A 22,195-nucleotide genomic window follows, 5' to 3' on the forward strand; every position below is an offset into this window, starting at 1 on the left:
ACTGTTCGGACAGGTGCTATGTGGAACGTTAAACAGATTTATGTTGCTTCTTTGTAAACTGTTTGGGTCTCTGCTCTGTTTGGTTGTTGTTACCACGGAACATTTTTCAGGTGAAAAGTACAAACATTTCTTGTGTCAAGTGTCAGAAAATATGTGGGGACATTAGACAGTTAATCAAATTCATGAATTCATATTACAATTTCATAATTTATTATTAGTAGACTAAACTTTCATCCAGGTGAAACTGGATAGTAAGAAAGTCCCTATAATTCACACAAACCCATAAACTCAACAGTTTAAATTTGTTTGTACATGTGCAAATGCATGCATAGCACTTAGAAGACATGTGCTTGTATCCTCCATGTGTTTACATTCTTGCTGAGGCTGAGTGATGGGGGAGGAGTGGGGTAGCTGCTCTTAGCCAGAAAAATAAATAGACTGAAGGCCGCAGAGAGAGCACAGAGGCAAGGGTCGCTCAGGAACAGGCTGTCCAGCGGTCGGCCTGGGTCAACACCAGACACAGCTCCAGGCACAGCAACGCTCCGTAGCCAAATAACAGCATCAGAACAATTTCAAGGTGTTAAGTGATCCCGAGGGTCTTGTTTTCTAATCCCCAAATAATGAAACAAAGTGGAAAAATACATGAAAGTGGCATGATCTTCCTCTCAAGTTAACTGATGCTGTGCAGCTGCATACTTTCTTCTCAACCGGGTTGGCTTGTTTTCAAGGTTTTTGTACAGACAACTTGTCCAAATCAAAATCAATTAATTTCTTTTACTTACTATTACTCAGTGTGTTTACATGATGGTATAATTCGAATCTTTGCTTAGTCGGACTATGCTATCTTTCGGGGCAAGTGCTATTATCCAAATATACATGGCAGTGAATAAATCGAATCATTGGCCGAAAGCATGTCATATCCGATACGATAGGTGGCGCTGTTTTCATTACAACTAGTTGTGATAGAGCCATTTCCCGCTTGACCTCTTCACCACTACCAACAACAACCAACCACAACAACATCAACATTACGAGAAAGATGGCGAACGGAGAGCAAGGTGAAGCTACATCCCTCTACTATTTTTGCATGATGTTAATAGGAGTACAGAGAATGCGAATGGCGCTATTGGCTGATTTAATAACTGAGAGAAGACGCCGCCGGGATCTCAAGCATGCGCAAAGACGCAAAGTCCAGTTCCTTATCCAATTCACCGTTACATGCCGCAATAGTCGAACTACCAACTGGATCGGATCGAGTTATCCAGGGGTGTTAGTCGGATCATAGTCGGACCACACATAGTCGGACAAAGGTGTTTACATGAAACGGATAATTCGATTTCAGTCCGACTAAGCCAGTTATTCGAATCCATGTAACCACGCTGACAATTTTACCATAGGTTAGGGATGTATAGGCACTCAAAGGGGCACTTCAGCAATTTAGTATTGTACTTTTGTAAAACAAAGGAACAGAGTGAAACAGTGTATTAGTGAAATGGGGAAAAAATGTTTTGGCAACAAAACTAGACATTTAGTTGAATTACGAACAGGTTTACATAACAAAAAAGACTACAAAACCCAGGGGAGGGTCTTCTTTCAATCGGAGGATCAGGTAGTCCACGTGTCCTCGGGCATATGGACAACCAAAGCTGGTAGTTGCTCCCGCTATTCCTCATTTATATTACCGGTTATGAATGATTAGACACCCCTGATATGAACATGGCATCTTGCACAATGGCCCATGTCATCAACGTATGAATGGTTGTGAATGGTCAACATGCTTTGAGTGGTTGGAAGATTAGAAAAACATTGTACAAGTACATTCCATTTACAATTTATGTTAGACTACCATCACCGTTATTGAGTTTTTATCTTGAACATTGAAAAATAAAGCAATGCCCAGCGAGCATTTTTTGGTTGAAAAGACGTTGATGTCTATGCCCAACATTCAAAAGAAATTAGTTTAAAAGTGAGTTTTTTCAACATCTAGTCATTGACGTTGAAAAGATGTCTACGTTTATACCACATTTCAGTGTGATTTTTAATACTGTAATGTTTCGTCCTCTACTTTGTGCTATATCATTATTTTAGAGTTTTAAAAAGAAACAACGTTCACATTTGTAAGTTTACCATCGATATTAAAAATCACGTTGAAAACGCGTCTAAAAATAGACGTTTTGTCAACGTCCACGGATAGACTGTTAAAAAAAAAACTGACTTTTGGACCAATTTCGAACGTATTTTCCAACGTCTGGCCATTGGCGTCTTTTCAAAGGATAAATTGCTCGCTGAGAACTTACAAGTTACATGCTTAGTCACACAGTCTCATGTTAACAGCCCTCAATACGGTGGCTGCAAAACACAACGGCAAATAGGAAAACAAAATTAACTCCTCACAGAAAGGGCAGGGCCTTATAGCAGAGGACGGACCCTTCTGATTGGAAAGACTGACTGTCTGTCTTTTAACAGGAAATGATACAGGCCTCTCAAGTGTCACGCACTCCCGTCACACATCCAATTCCTCACGCCAAGGAATCGGACTCCGGTCCCCGCGGCATCCACCGGCCGCAGCGTCCACCTTACCTCCTCTCCGTAGCATCCGCAGCACCCCCCCTATTATTTAAATATAATTGAACAAAACACCGGTAAAACAATGGTGAAACACTAGTAGGACACTTTTAAGACACTCGTAAAATATCGTCATCTCTCCGTGACTTTCTGCTGAGGCTCTCCTGCTGCGCTGACTTCCACCCCTCATCACAGGCTCTCACGCCACTGATTTCTTGATTGCCATAATATCTAGAAAGCGGCATTTCTCAGCTTTCAGAATCCGATTGTGAAAATAGTTAAGGAGTCACGGTCATTTGAATCCTCCATGTCACTTTCCGTCGCCGGCGAAAGGCTTCGGATTAAGAGGGTTAAAAGACAGAAACCTTCAACTGGGAGAAAGCTTAGGGAAAACACCCTCCATCAGATGTAATCACCATCCACAGAAATCCACAGAGGAGGGAAAGCACAGAGGAGGGAAAAGCACAAAGACTTCAGGGAAAAGGCAAAGTTGGTCATTTGGATTTATGATGACAGTAATAGTAAAGTGACTAATAATTTGAACTATAAAATGGATTTCCTGCAGAAAAATGCGTTGGAATGCTAAAAGTTTAACGCTAAAAGGTGAAATTAATTTAAAAAAAATTGCTGATAATATAGACATGATCCTATTAGTCATAGTAGTACAAGTAATAAAATTAGTGGTAGTGATAGTATTAATAGCAGCATAAATACTAGTAGTTTGTTATAGTAGTGTGACCCGGTGATATTCTAGGCCCCAGAGCCAAAATAAACTGCAGCCATACTACTACAATGACAAAGTTTTCATAAGTCAATAAAAAGATTGAATACTGTCCATTTAATATCTCTAACAAACAAAACTAAAGACAATAGACCATGTGGGGCTAACATTCAGGAGGTCAGTGTAAAGGTGTTAACCATAACCATCACTGTGTCATTCCCTTCAGCACAGCAGAAAGCCCCACAAGATTTTCTGCTTTTGACCCATCCCCCACAGTGGGAGCAGTGCACTGCCAGTAAAGGCACCCAAGACAGCGTTGATGGGGCTTGAACCACCAACTTATCAGTTACCAGCACGCCGTCTACTCCATGCGCCACAGTCAAGCCTAGTTTATGCTTCTGCGTTTTCAGAGCGACGCAGACGCAAGAGCCCCTTGCGTGTCCATTGCGTGCCTTTTCACATCTCCTCGCGTCCTTGCATGTGTCGACCCATTTTTCTAGGCTTGCCTCCCGAAGCGCACAAGGCTGCGATTGGTCTGCTAACTACATCCTTTACGGAGTCTCACATTTCCGTTTTCAAAGCACAATACCGCCATTATCACTGCATGAAAAGTGGGATTTTCGGCAGTATGCGGCACTGTAAATTGTCGTGGAATTTCAGGTTTGCGGCAATTTGCGGGCAACGCCGAAAACTGCCGTAAATTGTCAGAAATTGACGTGGGCCTCCCTTGGCAGTTGTCCCCCCATGACCCCCCTCCTCCTATTTCTAGGGGAGGCTTTGACATGTAAATGAAAATGCTGTGAGCTATACAAATGCAAATCAGGGTCGCAGAGGGAGTTTTAACCCAGGTGACATTTTTTTAAAAGGTAAGAAAATCTCTGGTACAAATAGATCAGGCTCAGTAGCCTAATTATAGACTCTTACATTTTAGCTTGAATTGATTTATTTAATTCAAATATGCTAGATTACAGTGTACGCCATTAGCAATGGCAAATGTTATGTAAAAAAGATACACAAAATAACTTCTTTAAAAAATTTGTTTTAATCAAGAAAAAATGAGCATTCCATGCAAACAAGATTTGAATCAGCATGAGGCGTCTGCAGAGATCACAGTCTCCTAGAGCTCAACTACAGTGCATAGTGGCAGGACTACAGTGAGCTTTTCTTTGGTCTTACTTAAATGCACAGAGGATGTATTAACCACACATCTTTTAGCAATGCGCTCAACTGGCAGAAATGATGCTGGGTAGGACGTGTCTGTTCCCTGCAAGCCCCAAACTTCTATTGGCTTTCCATAAAAATGTCTGTCCGGGTGGAGATGAAGCCAGGAAACTTGTGCAAAAACATGTTTAAATGCCGTACCCTTTGACACAACATTAACAACTATAAACTGCTTTATAATGGCTGGTCGTAGTTCTGCTAGAGGGTCAAGGACGGGTTCCTCAAAACTGTTAGTGTTTCCACACCACTTAGCATACACATATGCTGACCTTTCTGCTCTGCATCTATCGATTGAGTAAGTTACATTCATATGGTTACCCGTTTACATGTCATGGCAAAACATTCAACCCCAGTGACACAAGGGTACATCTGATGATACATTGTCAACATTGCATGTCTGTCAGACTCATCCAAGATTGTCTGGTGGAATGGAGAAAGAGGCACCACTGTACAGTTTTCTAGGGAAAGTCGTTCTGCTGGCACCAAAACACTGCTTTACATAAATCATATCAGCTGTTTCAAAGTCCCAACCATTTGTCTTCCTAAAATACTGGTCCTTCCGTATAACAATAACCTCGTATGTGATTGGAGGACCCTTAGACTCCTCGTCCAATCACGTGTGAGGTCATAGGCATGACTGATACAGCAGTACTTGCAAGACGAGCATGCAAACCGACACGTGTGTTACTATATTCAGAAGAACTGTATCTCCAGTTCCTTTGTTTGGTTTTTGCTGCTTCGTGAATAATGGCTGGACGACGTCTCGCGTTCAACTCGCCTTCAACTCCTCTCCGCGGTTACCAACTTTCGGCCAGTCCGCAGACAGACGAGAAGAAGCTGCTGAATGCTCTCAGTGGATCGTCTCGTCAACTCCAACAACAAACTGTCGATATCAACGAGCGTTTCGCTCCACTGGAGCGTTCGGGACTCTGCGGGTTTCTGTCCATGGAGGAGAGGAACTGACTCAAAGAAGAGGAGACGGGCGCACAATCCCAAGATAGCGGTAAGAATACGTTCGATGACTGCAGGCTAAGCTAAGAGTAGAGTAGCCTCAAGCTAAGCTAAGAGTAGCCTAGTAGCCTTACAAGTGAGCAGAAACAGCTTTATTAAAGTGTGTTTTCTTTGCCGTGTCGTTTACAGGAAGCGGTGCGCTGTCTTCACAACTCCGAGACGAACTACAGGCGCTACGAACCGGAGCAAGGGTAAGATTTAAAGAATATGCTTTCATCCTGCGGTATAAGGGAATATATACGTATAGATACCGATCATAACTGTACATTTTGTTTTCACAGACTAATCTCGCCTCATAATGAGGCGGTGACCTCGTATTTGCTCCGGGAAAAGTCCAGATTTAGACGTCATTGTGTGTAAGTGACACTGTTTCTCCTTCCTTGTTAAATGTTACTGTGACTTGCGTTTGATTTTTTTTATATTCATACCACACTCATTTAATTGTTTTCCAGCCGCCTGTGAGACGTATTGTGAGACGGGACATGAGCTTCAGGTTCAGCCGGAACACTCATTGCGTGCGGAAGCTGCAAAGAATTCAGCGCGGAGTCGAGCGAGAAGAAAGAGGGTCAGAGTTTATTTGCTGACTTTTTTCAGGTGCACTGATCGATGTGTTGTGTCCGTACGCGTCGCACAGTACTGATTCATTGTTGTTTTTACAGCTGCTGGAATCGAGACAAAGTGTGCTGGCTGATGACGAGGTGGAACTCTGGAAATCCGCCACCGTAGAGCTCACGTCGGACGGAGAGGATGGCGTTGTTGGCGGGGTCTCGGGGTGGATTGTACGGTCGCCACACACACACGAGCCGCCTGCACAACAGACCTGCCTCGGAAAACACGGCGCCAGTGACGGTCTACAACCCCCGAGGAGGAAAACGGACAGTTTACTGAGCTGTAGTTTTTAAACCGCCGTTACCCAAGTGTGGGCAGATCCTCACTTTGTATGTAGTTGTTGTTAATAAAGCGCTTTCTTTGCATAAACATGTGGCAAATGTTTTCTCTATAAATTCATTGATGTCCTGGTTGGTATCCTAATAGTGTAGTAGCCTACATAGGATAACCATGAAATGAATATACAGCATAATATGAATATAGAAATATATTGACACGAGCTTGTGGCGGAGCCAAATGCAGCACAACGGCACGGAGTGTTTGGTTAATGCTTTTATTGAACACAGCCTCACAGCAGGCGTTCGGGCACAATGAGAGGCAGAGCAGAGTGCGGTCCTCAGGATCGGGGAGGAGATGCCGGGAGACAGCTGGTGCGATCGCTGGGCCGGTCGGGGATCCGGAGCACAGGGGCAGAAGCGCCGGCAGTCCAAGGAGCAGGCAACAGAAACCCGAGGCGCTCAGGCAGGACTCGTGGTCGGGGACAGAAGACTGAGGTGCTCACCGGGGCGGAGACAGACGAACGGGTCAGGAACAGGCAGGGTCGTAACCGGGAGATCAGTCCAAGGTAGAGTGCTGGAGAGACTTGCATGACGCGAAGAACAGTCATCTGGCAATGACAGGCTGGGTGTGCAGTGCTTATGTAGCGGGGCTGATTATGAATGCAAAGCAGGTGTGGAAGGCAGGAGAGTGACTGATTGTGGATGCGGGGCAGGTGTGGAAGATCGAGCTGGCAGGTGAGTGTGACAGAACCCCCCCTCAAGGGGCGTCTCCTGACGTCCCAAAACGATGTCACCGAGGGCGGGAGAGGGGGGTTCTGGAGGAGTCTCCTCAATACTCCTCAGACTCGGCCCGGTCTGAATTGTGAGCCGGGTGGACGGGGATCCGGTGGGGGGGGTGCGTCGTTCTCCTCTGCGAACTCCTCCGATGATGAGAAGGAGTCCTCCGTCTCGTCAGGGCCGGCTGTGGACGTAGCAGTGCGGGTATTGGGACTGAGCCTCTTGGCTGCTGGGCGGGTCCTGGAGGGCTGGTCCGGGTGTTGCTGGTGATAAGCCGTGGGTCGACAATAAAACCGGCGGGGACCCAGGATCTTGTCTCCGGACCATAGCCCTCCCTGTCGACCAGGTACTGGATGCCCCTCCCCCGGCGGCGGGAGCGGATGAGGCGTCGGACAGAATAGACAGGGCCTCCATCCACAATGCGGGGAGGTGGGGGGGCCGGGGTGGCAGGAACGAGAGGGCTCTCCACCACAGGCTTAATCTTGGAGACGTGGAATGTAGGTTGGACACGCATGGTCCGCGGAAGCTTCAGGCGGACTGCAGCAAGGTTGACGATCTTGAGAATCTCAAATGGGCCAGTGAACTTCTGGGCCAGTTTCTTGGAGTCGTCGCGAAGGGGAAGGTCCTGGGTCGATAACAAGACCTTCTGGCCCACCCGGTAAGTGGGCGCACTGGAGCGTCGGCGGTTAGCAGAGGCGGAGTATCTAGTCACCGATCGCTGGAGGTTGGACCTGCCCTGGGCCCAGGTGCACCGACATTGGCGGATGAAGGTCTGTACGGCTGGGCAGGAGACCTCCCTCTCCAGGGCTGGGAACAGGGGTGGTTGGTACCCATGGGCGCACTGGAATGGGGAGAGGCCGGTGGACGAGCTGACCAGTGTATTGTGGGCGTACTCCACCCACATTAGTTGCTTGGACCAGGTCGACGGGTGGCTGGAGACCATACACCGGAGAGACGCCTCCATCTCCTGGTTCTTCCGCTCCGTCTGGCCATTGGACTGGGGGTGGAACCCCGAGGACAGGCTGGCCGTGGCCCCGATGAGGGTGCAGAACTCCCTCCAAAAGACAGAGGTGAACTGTGGTCCCCGGTCCGAGACCACGTCCACAGGGAGACCATGGAGTCTAAACACGTCGCGAAGGACCACCTCCGCAGTTTCTTTGGCCGACGGAAACTTAGGCAAGGAGATAAAATGCGCCATCTTGCTGAACCGGTCCACCACCGTGAGGATGGCGGTGTGCCCTTGAGATGGCGGTAGGCCAGTTACAAAGTCCAGGGATACGTGGGACCAGGGGCGATGAGGGACGGGAAGCGGGTGCAGGAGTCCAGCCGGAGCCTGGTTGGAGGACTTGTTCCGGTTACAGAAGGGGCAGGCTTTTACAAACTCCTGGACGTCTTGGCTCAGGGACTCCCACCAGAACCGGCGCCGGAGAAATTCTCTGGTTCGCTGGATCCCTGGGTGACAGGTGAGATGGGTACTGTGGCCCCACTGGAGCACCTCAAACCGGAGTTGCCTCAGGACATAGAGTCGGTTGGGTGGGCAGGCGCTGGGACCCGGCTGCTCCTCCAGAGCTGCCTGTACCCTCTCCTCGACTCCCCAGGTGATGGCAGCCGCCAAGCGAGCCGGGGGAAGGATGGTGTCCGCCTCTGTAGTACCCTCCTCCTCCCCCTTCAGAAATAGGCGAGACAGGGCGTCGGGCTTGATGTTGCGGCTACCTGGTCGATAGGAGAGGGTTAAATTGAAACGGGTGAGGAAGAGTAACCAGCGGGCCTGCCTGGAATTTAGTCTTCTGGCCGTCCTGATGTACTCCAGGTTCTTGTGGTCGGCCCACACCAGGAACGGCTGTTTGGCCCCCTCCAGCCAGTGCCGCCACTCCTCCAGAGCCGCCTTTACTGCCAGGAGCTCTCGGTTGCCGATATCGTAGTTTCTCTCTGCGGGGTTCAGACGCCGAGAGAAGAAGGCGCAGGGGTGGAGTTTCTGGTCGTCGGCGGCCCGCTGCGACAGGACGGCCCCTACGCCAACATCCGAGGCATCCACCTCTACTACAAATTGCCTTTCTGGGTCGGGCATGCGCAGGATGGGGGCGGAGGTGAAGCGGCTCTTCAGGGTCTGGAAGAAGGAGTCGGCCGCAGGTGACCATCGGAAAGGGACCTTGGGGGAGGTGAGAGCCGTGAGAGGGGCTGCCACCGTGCTGTATCCTCGGATGAAGCGGCGATAGAAGTTCGCGAACCCCAGGAACCGTTGTAGCTGTTTTCGAGTTTCTCTCTGCGGGGTTCAGACGCCGAGAGAAGAAGGCGCAGGGGTGGAGTTTCTGGTCGTCGGCGGCCCGCTGCGACAGGACGGCCCCTACGCCAACATCCGAGGCATCCACCTCTACTACAAATTGCCTTTCTGGGTCGGGCATGCGCAGGATGGGGGCGGAGGTGAAGCGGCTCTTCAGGGTCTGGAAGAAGGAGTCGGCCGCAGGTGACCATCGGAAAGGGACCTTGGGGGAGGTGAGAGCCGTGAGAGGGGCTGCCACCGTGCTGTATCCTCGGATGAAGCGGCGATAGAAGTTTGCGAACCCCAGGAACCGTTGTAGCTGTTTTCGAGACTCTGGCACCGGCCAGGCGGTGACAGAGGATACTTTAGCCGGATCCATGCGGATGTCCCCCTGACCGATAATGTACCCAAGGAAGGACCCGGAGGTGGCATGGAACTCGCACTTCTCGGCCTTGACGAAGAGCGAGTTTTGCAAGAGTCTTTGGAGGACCGCCTGGACGTGGTGGATGTGGTCCTCCATGGATCTGGAAAACACTAGGATGTCGTCCAGGTATACAAAGACAAACTTGTCAAGCATGTCCCGTAGGACGTCGTTGACCATGGACTGGAAGACGGCTGGGGCGTTGGTGAGGCCAAAGGGCATGACCAGATACTCGTAGTGGCCGGTGGGCGTATTGAAAGCTGTCTTCCACTCGTCCCCTTCTCGGATGCGGACCAGGTGATACGCGTTTCGAAGGTCCAGTTTGGTGAAAACGGTGGCCCCCTCCAGGAGTTCAAACGCTGAGGAGATGAGGGGGAGCGGGTATCGGTTCTTTACCGTGATGTCATTGAGGCCCCGATAGTCTATGCAGGGTCTCAACGTTTTGTCCTTCTTTTGGACAAAAAAGAATCCAGCCCCAGCCGGGGACGAGGAGGGACGGATGATGCCGGTGGACAGAGAGTCGTTGATGTAATCCTCCATTGCCTTTCTCTCTGGGGCCGAGATGGAGTAGAGGCGGCCCCGGGGAGGGCTAGTGCCAGGGAGGAGGTCAATGGCACAGTCATACGGCCGGTGCGGACTTGCTGAAGACCTCCTTGAAATCGTGGTACTCAGCCGGGACGCCCGCCAGGTCCGGGGCTGAAGTGGGGCAGGATGGGGGCTGGGGGACGAGGGCTTGTTTCAGGCAGACTTGATGACAGGCTGTGCTCCACCCCAGGATGGACCCTGTCGCCCAGTCGATGTGCGGGTTATGACGGCGAAGCCAGGGGAACCCCAGGAGGAGCGGGATCCGAGTTGAGTCCAGGATGTGAAAAGAAATCGACTCATGGTGGTTCCCGGAGAGCAGCATCTGGACAGGAACTCTCTGGTGGGTCACCATTCCGAGGGCGTGACCATCCAGGGCATTGGCGGGCACGGGCTGAGGCAGAGGCACTCTCTCAATCCCCAACTGCCGGGCTAACTCGCTGTTGATAATGGATACGTCGGCCCCCGAGTCAATGAACACCGCCAGGGTGTGGGAACCCCCTGGCACCAGCAGGCGGCAGCGGCAGATTGGTCTCTTGATGGGGGACAGTTTGGAAGGAGGGCTCACCGGTGCGTCCCCAGTCACTGGTGAGCCTTGGCTTTTCCCGGGCACTTGGAGACAAAGTGTCCCTCTCCCCCACAGTACATGCACAGATTCAGTCTGCGCCGGCGCTGGCACTCCACGGTTGACAGGGTGGTCCGGCTGAGTTGCATGGGTTCCGGGTCCTCCACCAGGGCTCCAGATCGAAGGGATGAAGCCTGGTGTGGCGGACTGCTGCGGCGGGGTTGGAGGCATCCAGCCCCTCCCTGCCGCCTCTCCTCCTGCCGGGCAAGGATGCGTCGGTCAACTCGCCGTGTTAGCTCTATGAGCTCATCCAGGGAGGTGGGTAGGTCGAAGGACACCAGCTCGTCCTTTACATAGTCCTCCAGGCCCCGCAGGTAGGCGTCGCACTGAGCCTCGGTGTTCCACCTGCTCTGGCGGGCTCGGGTGCAAAAATCTACGGCGTAATATGCCACCGCACGGTTTCCCTGGTGGAGGTTCAGGAGACCGCCGGCGGCATCTGGGCCTAGAGCTGGCGGGCCGAAAACCTTTCGGACCTCGGCGGCGAAGGACTGGAATGACCTGCAGACCGGGGTCTGGCGTTCCCATTCCGCTGTTCCCCACAGACGGGCCCTCCCAGTGAGGTGATTAATGGCGAAGGCCACCCGGGCCTCCTCGGAGGCGAAGGTGTGGGGCTGCAGGGCGAAGAGGATGGAGCAGTTAGTCAGGAAGGGAGAGCAGCTCTCTGGGTCTCCGCCGTAGCGCTCTGGAGCTCCTATCCGGGGTTCGAAGGCGGGGCCGAGGGGAGTCGGCGGAGATACAGCTGCGGGAGGTGCAGCTGGAGGGCTCTGTGATTCCGTCTGGGAGATCCTTAGGGTGAGCTGCTGGATCTGGGCGACCAGGGCGGTTAACGTCTGCTCCTGAGCGGCGCTGGCCTGTTGGCTGGCGGCTGTCGCCTGGCGCACCTCAGCCAGGGTGGATGTGAGGAGCGCCTCGTGCTGCACGAGGGCGCCCTCGACTCTCTCCAAGCGCTGCTGTGGTGAACCGGTGTGCGCTGGCTCCATCTTGTGGCCAGATTGTACTGACACGAGCGTGTGGCGGAGCCAAATGCACCACAACGGCACGGAGTGTTTGGTTAACGCTTTTATTGAACACGGCCTCACAGCAGGCGTTCGGGCACAATGAGAGGCAGAGCAGAGTGCGGTCCTCAGGATCGGGGAGGAGATGCCGGGAGACAGCTGGTGTGATCGCTCGGGCGGTCGGGGATCCGGAGCACAGGGGCAGACGTGCCGGGCAGTCCAAGGAGCAGGCAACAGAAACCCGAGGCGCTCAGACAGGACTCGTGGTCGGGGACAGAAGGCTGAGGTGCTCACCCGGGCGGAGACAGACGAACGGGTCGGGAACAGGCAGGGTCGAAACCAGGAGATCAGTCCAAGGTGAGAGAGGAGTGCTGGAGAGACTTGCATGACGCGAAGAACAATCTGACAATGACAGGCTGGGTGTGCAGTGCTTATGTAGCGGGGCTGATTATGAATGCGAAGCAGGTGTGGAAGGCAGGAGAGTGACTGATTGTGGATGCGGGGCAGGTGTGGAAGATCGAGCTGGCAGGTGAGTGTGACATATATATAAATAAAATGAGGCGGGTGACCAATAGCGACAGATCTGCCAACCAATCACAAGTGATTGAAAGTTGTGGTTTCATCCAATCATGAACACGGAAACTCAAGCCTGGCCTGCCCACGTGTGGTATTGCTGCCAATCACGGGTGATTTTATTTGTTCGTAAGTTGTGGTTTCATCCAATAAGGAGTAAGGATATTCAAGCCCGATCGGCTCGGCCACCCGCGGTTTCGCTGCATTCATATGCTAATTCGGGCCATTCGCACCTCCGCCAGCTCTCCACCTACGTCATGGTTCGTTTCCGACAATCTGTGGCACAGACAAACGCGACGTGCGCGGGTTGCAAATTGTCGGAAATTGTCGGAAATTAGGGAGATTTCCGGGCGTTTACGGGGACGAAAATCTCACTTTTCATGCAGTGAATATTACTAGTACTTCTAGTACTACAACTGATACTTCTACTACCAGACTACTAGTATTTCTACTGCTATTAATACTACAACTACTACTAATGTTATTACAAATACTACTATGGCTATTAGTATCAGTATTCCAGCTGTTTCTACTGCTATTGATACTAAACCGACTTCTACAGCTAGTACTACTAATACCACAATTACAGCTATAACTAATACTACTACTAATATTACTACAAACAATTTTAAACCTCTTTTCATTCATCTCAGCTTTTGTTATTTCTGTACTTTTTAAAATTCATTTAAGCTCCTGCAACTTCTGTTTTGTTTTGCAATATTTCACATTCATTTCAGCTGTTTTCATTTCTGCTTTTTCAGCAAATCTATTGAAATTCCTTTCAGCTTCTCCCATTTCTGTATTTTCAGCAATTTAAAATAATTTCAGCTTTTCTAATATCTGTAATTTCAGCAAATGTATTCAAATTCCCTTCAACTTTCTGTATTTTCAGCTATTTAAAAAAATTCAGTTCAGCTTTCAGCTTTTTGGTCACTTTGAATCTTTGGACGTTTCTTTTACGAACTATCTCCCACTCTATCTTTCTTGCCACCTTCTCGCCATATCCATCTCGCCCGACTTGCTTCCTGCTCCGTCACTTCCCTCTGCCATCTCCTGGTCCACGCCTTTAGTTCCTCCCGCGCCATGGTCACCCCTAGCAGGCCCTGAAATGTCCTGTGATCAGCTGAAAAGCATTCCAACAATTAATTATCTCAGAATGTACCATTCATCAATGACACATGAATCTCTTAAGCTTCCCACTCCAACAAACAACTGTGAACGCAGTGCAGCATCCGTGCGATGGCGTTTGTTTAAGTTGGAAAGATATTCAGATTCAGACTTCCTGGTTTAATAGCTGGTCAGCAAAACGTTGTTGAAACACAAACAACACCACTTTGTAACCATGGTGATGTCGCTTTGCAGACAGCCCGTGCATACTCGTCTCACAGGTGGCTGCACCTTGAGATCAATGTGATTCGTCCAGCTCGCAGACCGGTCCGTATTCCTAAAATGATGGTTAATTGGGGTTGTAGCTAGTTGTCGACATCACCACGGTTACAGAGAGGTGTCTTTTGTGTTTTAACGCTTCGCTGACGAGCTATTGAACCGGGATGTCCGAATCTGTCCTCATCCTCATTGGTTCAGCTGTCACTCATGATTACACGCTCCTCCCAGTTGATGCCCCGCCAACTGTGCCACATCAGGTTCAAAAGTCTGAATATAAAAAAAAGATCCGAACGCAAAAAAAAAGATCTGAAAGTAAAATATAAGTTTTGAATCTGAAAATATAAACTCTGCAACCGAAAAACATGATACAGTGACTATCACAAAATAAATACAAGTGAAGAATGAAAATAAATATTTTATACAAAAAAAATATAAAGCAAGTCAACACTGTATTCCTGTGATTTCACCCACACCCGTTGGTTGCCACATATGGTGGAGAATGCGGGCAGCTTCAGTTCCACCGCCGTAGCCCCAAAAACCAAGGACCACGGATGGATGCATGGCAGCCCTTCAGGGGACATTCGACAGGCTGGCAGAGAACCCAACCCCAAGGGCCCCTCATGCTTCCCCAACAGCTCTACTCACAAAACAGACCCCTGGAGACGATGTGGAGGCCTTCCTCGAGGTCTTCGAACGAACGGCAGAACGTGAAGGCTGGCCGGAAGACCGTTGGGCACACATTCTGGCGCCCTTTCTTACTGGGGACGCCCAGAGGGCATACCAAGACCTCGGGACAAGGGTGGCTACAGACTATCCAACGGTGAAGGGGGCCATCCTTGCCCACTTTGGGCAAGATTTAGCCCGCCGCGGCCAGCGGGTCCACGATTGGGTGTAAGACCCCCGGGTTCCCATGCTGAGCCAGGTGGTACGCTTGAGGAGGCTTACCCGCAGCTGGTTGGTGACCGGGGAGGGTCCGGCTGCCATCGACCGCGTCGTTATGGACCGCTGCATCCGCGCCCGGCCTCCCGACGCCAAGCGATGGGCAGTCCAGAACCACCCAGTGTCAGTAGATGATGGCAGGGACAAGCCCTACTCCCCGAGGACGTGCGGGATGGACTCCGGCCCAGCCACCGACAACCCCTCCCCACTACCCGACAGGTCTGAGTGGAGGTGTTTTTCGTGTGGCCAGTTAGGACATCTCGACCGGCAGTGCCATGCTGACGATGTGCCCATGCCCTCCGCCAGCACTGAGGAACAGCCCCGCCCAGGGAGGTGCCTCATGACTACATGACTACCCCCAAGATACCCGGCGCAGCAAACGTGCTTTCGGTTCGGGTGGGGAAACAGGACACCTCAGCCCTGATAGACTTGGGTAGTGTGGTTACACTGATTCGCCCTGAGTTGGCGGACGGAGAAGAGGGGCCCCGCATCGAGGTGACCTGTGTCCACGAGGACCTCAAGACATATCCGACGAGTTGGATCCAGGTGTGTACCCCCCGGAGGTCTTTCACAGTGCGGGCCGAGGGGTTCCCAACCTTCCAGTCCTCCTGCTCATTGGGCGGGACTGTCCCATTTTTGAAAGATTCTGGGGGTTGCCTCCCAGCCAAGACCCACCCAACGCGGGAGACCCACGCTCCTTCAGGGTGGGAGGAGGTTATCGGGCGGTGGAACACTTTGAGGAACTCCTGAATCCAACTACTACGCCCTCTTAGGTAGAGGCGGAGGAGGAAACATCGTCAATTTGCCTGAGGAATTTGCCTTTGTCACTGAGGAAGTCAAACAACTCCGCAGTGGCAAAGTGCCAGGGACTCAGCCTCCCAGGTAAAGTCTACTCCAAGGTGCTGGAAAGGAGGGTTCAGACAATAGTCGAACCAAGGATTGAAGAGGAACAATGCGGTTTTTGTCCTGGCCGTGGAACGACGGACCAGCTCTTTACTCTTTCCAGGATCATGGAAGGGGCTTGAAAGTATGCTACATGTGACTTGTGGAGAAGGCGTATGACCGGCTCCCCCGAGAGAAACTGTGACAGTTACGTACGGGGTGAGGGGGTCCTTGCTTGGGGCTATCCAATTCTTGTGCACCCAAAGCGAGAGCTGTGTTCGGGTGCTCGGCAGTAAAGCCTAGTTCAGAGCGACACAAGGAAACGCAGACGCAAGAGCCCCATGCGTGTCCATTGCGTGCCTTTTCACACCTCCTTGCGTGCGAAATGGAAGAATCTGAAATGGACTAAAAAAATATTGGAACAAAAAATACTAAAGAAATTTATAAATTTAAATATTGCTGAAAATTCAGAAATGACAAAAGTTGAGTTGAGTCTTAAAACATTCATTTTTTGTAGTAATATTAGTAGTAATTGTAATTTTGGCAGTAATAATATTAGCATTAGAATAAGTAGTAGTTTTAGTATCAATAGCAGTAGAAAAACTAGAAATAATAGTGTTAGTAGTACTACTAGTTTTATCATCTGTAGTACTAAACTGTTAGTCATTGTAGTATTTGTAGTAAAATGAGTAGTAGTTGTGGTATTAATAGCAGTATAAATACTGGTAGTATGTTTTCTTATAGTAGTAAGAGTAGTAATATCAGTTGCTGGGTCACTGCTACTGGTAGAAATAGTATTTTTAGTACAACTACTATTAGTATTAGTAGTAGTCATTTAGTATTAATACCAGTTGAAATACTAGTAGTAGTTTTAGTAAATGGTAGTAGCAGTATTAGTTGAAGTAGCACTACTAGTTGTACTAGTGATATGAGTGGTTGTTGGGTGTGGGGGGTTGGGGGGGCAGAATGTTTGTCCTTCAAACTATTAAATCGATAGACCTCATCACAAACTTTACAGTAAAATTCCCTCCATGGGGGTTATATTTTGAAATGTTGGCATTGGGGAAGGTAGAAGGAGAAAGCACACTAGAGAGAGCAAAGGTGAAAGAGAGGGAGGGAGGAAGAGAGAGAAAGGGAGAGAAAGTAAGGAAGGGAGAGGGGGAGGAATGGAAAGAGTGGAGGAGGAAGGGAGATAGAGGGAGGAACGGAGAAAGAGAGGGTGAGAAAGGGTGGAATGGTGAGAAAAGGAGAGGGGGGATGCAGGAGAGAAGAAGAAAGAAAGAGGAGGAGGAAGAAAGAGGGGACGAATGGAAAGAGGAGAATAAAAGAGAGGAGGAGGAAGGAATAAAGAGGGCAGGAATGAAAGGAGGATAAAAAAGAGGGTAAGGAAGGGAGAGGGGGAAAGGGGGAGGGAGGAAGGGAGAGAGAGGGGGAGAAAGAATGCGGAGGAGGAAGAAAGAGGTGAGGAATAGAAAAGAGGAGGAGAACGAAAGAGAGGAGGAGGAAGGGGGAAAGAAAGATAGGGAAAGGGAGGGGGAGGAATGGAAAGAGAGGGTGAGGAAGGGTGGAATGGTGAGAAAAGGAGAGGGGGAAGAATGGAAGGAGAAGAGAAGAAAGAAAGATGAGGAAGAAATAGGGGAGGAGGAAGGAAGAGAAAGAGGCTGAGGAAGGGAGGGGGAAGAGAGGGAGGAATGGAAAGAGAGGGGGAGGGAGAGGGGGGAAAGAGAGGGAGGGAGGAAGGGAGAGAGAGGGGGTGGAAGAAAGAGGGGAGGAATGGAAAAAGAGGATGAAGGGAGAAAGGGGAATAAGAAAGAGGGGAAAGGAGGAGGAGGAAGGGTGGAATAGTGAGGAAGGGAGAGGGGGGAAGAATGGAAAGAGTGGAGGAGAAGGAAAGAGAAGCAGGAAGAAAGAGGGGAGGAACAGAAAAGAGAGGAGGAGGAAAGGAGAGAGAGGGGGGGAAAGCATATCTGCGTCATGTGACTCCACTTATCAACTATTATGGATCAGCTGTGTGACACAAACTGACCAACTGACAAACTGGAGTGTGTGTGCTGGTATCCACAGTAACGGAGCACCTGCTCAAAGGGCAGAGACAGGACAGCGAGTTACACAGAATCCACACCTCAAACAAGTGTCCACTAGCGCAAAACTATAACAGCTATCTAAAAAATAAGGGTGGTGAGGAAGAGATAGAGAGGGAGAGAGGAGGAGAATTAGACAGACTGACTGAGTGATTAACAGTGAGAAAAGGTCAGGGTGGAGGGGGGGGCGAGTGTCTTTATCATCATGGTCTGTTGACAGAAAGCATAGCTGTGTCATGTGACTCCACTAATGAGGTAATAGGAGCAGCTGTGAGTCACAGACAGAGATACTGCAGCGTGTGTGTGAGTAACCACGGCAACGGCGCACCTGGGCTCATTAACGAGCTGCTGAAAAGGGCAGAGACAGGACAGCGAGTTACACAGAATCCACACCTCAAACAAGTGTCCACCAGTGCAAAACTATAACAGCTATCTAAAAAATAAGACGTTTGTGAAAGACCCAAGACTCTACCGAATTCATGGATGCGTTTTTTATGTCTGTCCGGTAATAAATACGGCTCCTGTCGCAGTTTACAAAACGTGTACCTTCTGTTTTTTTTGAGAAATATGTTGGCAGATTTGTATTGGAGCCTATGGGGCTTTTGGCAGAGGTTGTGTCACTCTAACACTCAGGAATCCAAAACTACAGAAGTCTGGGATTCCATGAACACATTAATCCAATCACCACAACCATGCCATCATTAATCCAAAGAAATTAAGCCTCAAAAGTGTATACTTTGGCTGCAAGGACAGAAGTTCCATATTTTTTTAACCAGATTCTGACGCTGCCCCACACTCTAGCCCTCGAGGTCTCACTCTGGCAGAGGCAACACACACTCATGTAAAACTCAGAAACGGAGAGAAGAACTTGTGAAACATAATCAGTGATTATGAAAAAAGTAGAATAGATATCAACAAGCAGTTTCTTTCATAAAACAGTTGAGACTTTTGAAATGGTGTCTGTAGCTGAAAGATTGGCGAAGCTGAAAAATCTGAAAGTTGAAGAACTTAAGAGGATTTGAACACGATCTCCATTGGAAAACCATTAGAAGAAATATTCATGATTACTGATTTATATAAATTCAAGCTTAAGAGGTAGAAAGCTGAAGTCATAGCCCCCCTCCCGGGAAAGAGCTGAATATTTTAACATTTGAACGGTTTTAATAGCTGAATGTGTGAAGGAGTTTAAAGGTGCCACGGAAGAAATAGAAGAATAAGTTGATTAAAGATTCTGTCACAAGCAGACGTTCCCCGTCTCCGGAATACTAAAGTCCGAAGCTCGGGATCTCAGTCACCCCTCTGTGGCACGTGACAGTGTTTATGCCACTCAGGATCAGCCCACTGAGCGGGCACGGCCACTCCCACCAACGCAGCTGTGGCTCGTCTCTCATCAGGAGAGGTTGGGCATTTAAGCTGCCGAAGCCTCAGAAGCCGGTGCGAAGTCGCGTGCATGTTACCATCACATTCTGAGCGTTCTCCTGATATTCTGTTTCTGCCTACCTGTTATTGACCTGTCCTTTGTCCCAGACCTCGTTCACGCCAGCCTGACCCTCGACGGTACCTCTGCCTACCTCCGCGCTCCCGGCTTTCGACCCCTGCCTGTTCACCGGACCCAACCAGACTCAGCAGAGGCGCAGCGTTTCCCTCGCCGGTGGAAACGTCCGACCCGGATCAGCAGACTGGAGGAGACCCCAGTATGCCTCAGGTCATTGAGCATCTAGCCGCGGTCCAAACCGAGCAGGGCCAACGACTCGGCCAAATCGGGGAAGCCTTAAACACCCTAGCAGCAGCTCTTCAGGAGCTCAAGCAGCACGCGGAGCATACGTCCGCGCGGGCGGCCGCCCATACTGCTTCAGCCGGAGTTTCTGCTGCCATGGAAAACCCCGCACCGGCAATACCGCAGTCAGCACCTCATCTAGCGCCACCTCAGCGTTATGACGGTAGCCCCGAGTCCTGCAGAGGTTTCCTGACCCAGTGCTCCCTGGTGTTTGAATTACAGGCTCCACAGTTTATTTCAGGGTGGCCTTTATTATCTCTAGGCTCACAGGGAGAGCTTTAGAGTGGGCCACTGCAGTGTGGGGCCAACAGAATCCTGTCTGTTCAGACCATGAGAGGTTCATGCAACAGCTAAGACAGGTGTTTGATCACCCCTATAGTGTGCAGGAGGCTGCCAGCCGCCTCTTGAAGCTGCGCCAGGGACAACGGGCGGTGGCTGATTTTGCTATAGACTTCAGGACCCTGGTGGCAGAGAGCAGATTGGAGGAGTCTGCTCTGATCACCACCTTTTATCATAGCCTTGGTGACTCTCTTAAGGACGAACTGGTGAACAGGGACTGGGGTAATACCCTTGAGGGCCTCATCAGTCTGGCCGCTCAACTCGACCGTCGCAGGAGAGAGAGACAGCAGGAAAAGAGCTCCAGGAGCGGGGAGGGTCATCATTCCAGGGGCCTCCCACACTCCACCTCCGCGGCTGCTCCTGGTTCGGAGGGAGAGCCAATGCAACGCGGGGGGACTCGACTGTCTCCAGAGGAGCGCGAGCGACTGAGGGTTGAGGGTTTATGCTTCTACTGCGGGAGGACTGGACACTACCGGAACACCTGCCCGCATCGGGGAACCAGAGGTCAACCACTGACTGTGAGCACGCTTCTCTGTCCCAACATTTCCTCGCACCAATGTCTGTTGTCGGTCACTATCATCGGGAGTAAGGGGCGAGTAACCGTTCCAGCATTAGTAGACTCAGGGTCTGCAGGGAATTTCATTAGTCGACGTCTAGTGCAACATCTTCAACTAGCTACGTCGCCCTGCTCTCCGCCGCTCCCGATTACGGCCATTAACAATCAGCCTCTCGGGTCAGGTCTCATCTCGCAGGCTACAGTCCCGGTTACCCTGGTTGTGGGTGTTTTGCACTCTGAAAGACTATCTTTGCTAGTTATTGACGACATAACGAATGAAGTTATCTTAGGCTTGCCATGGCTGGCTTTCCACGAACCACAGATTTCCTGGACCAATAATGAATTGCTCCGTTGGAGCGACAAGTGTGTCTCCCAGTGCCTGGTTAAACCCATTAGAGCAGCCACCATCAGGAGCCCAGCCGCCGCGGCCCCACCAGGGGTTCCCTCTGTCTACCTGGATCTCACAGCGGTATTCAGCAAGACGAGCGCCGAATGCTTGCCACCACACAGACCAGGGGACTGTGCCATAGACCTGATGTCAGGAGCTACTCTACCCCGAGGTAGGATCTTTCCCCTATCTTTGCCAGAATCACAGGCCATGGAGAATTATGTGGAAGAGGCTCTCGCCAAGGGTTTCATTCCCCCCTCCACATCACCCGCAGCGTCGAGCTTCTTCTTTGTGAAGAAGGAGGATGGCGGGCTTCGACCATGTATTGATTATAGGGGGTTGAACGCCACCACCATTAAGTACCGATACTCCCTGCCGTTGGTGCCTGCGGCTGTAGAACAACTACGAGAGGCCTAGGTATATACCAAACTCCGCCGGAATCTGGTGCGTTACAGATTCGAAGAACAATACTTGGAATGCTTAATGCATTCCAACAATGATGAGGGGATGTGCAAAGGACTGACCGGTAAGTTTGGATGACTGAGTCTTTTGAACAAAGCCCGACTGCCGACGGGAAGAAACTGTTTGTGTGGCGTGAGGTCTTGGTCTTGATGGACCTCAGCCTACTACTAGACGGAAGGAACACAAACTGTTTTTGTCCGGGGTGAGAGGCGGCAGCCAATCACCCTCTCTGCAGAGCGAATGACCTTGTCCTTGGCTGGGGCTGCAACATACCAGATAGAATGGACTTAATGATGGGAGTGTAAGTGCACCGTCATTGTCTTTGGCAGGTTGACTAACAGGGCTGGTAGGGCTGCTTCCTTCCTGAAATCCACTACCATCTCCACTGTCTTCAGAGCGTTAAGCTCCAAATTGTTTTGATTGCACCAGGTCACCAGATGGTTAGATTCCCACTCGCAGGTGAACGAAGGGGAAAGAACGCAGCCCTTGAGGGGAACCGGTGCTTATGGTCCGAGAGGCTGAGACATGTTTCACAAGTGTCCGACAGGAAATCTGTGATCCACTTGCAGTCGGAGTCGGGCACCAGCAGCTGGGCGTGTTTGTCCTGCAGCAGAGACTGGAGGATAGTGTTGAAGTCCACAAACAGGATTCTGGCAAAGAGCTTATTTAAAGTGACCTGAAGAGTTAGTAGATGTATGAATTGTATTAGTTTGTTAATGGAGCTTTTGGAAAAATGATTTAAGCATG

Source organism: Gasterosteus aculeatus, chromosome 1, assembly GCF_964276395.1.
Source record: "Gasterosteus aculeatus chromosome 1, fGasAcu3.hap1.1, whole genome shotgun sequence".
NCBI lineage: Eukaryota > Metazoa > Chordata > Actinopteri > Perciformes > Gasterosteidae > Gasterosteus > Gasterosteus aculeatus.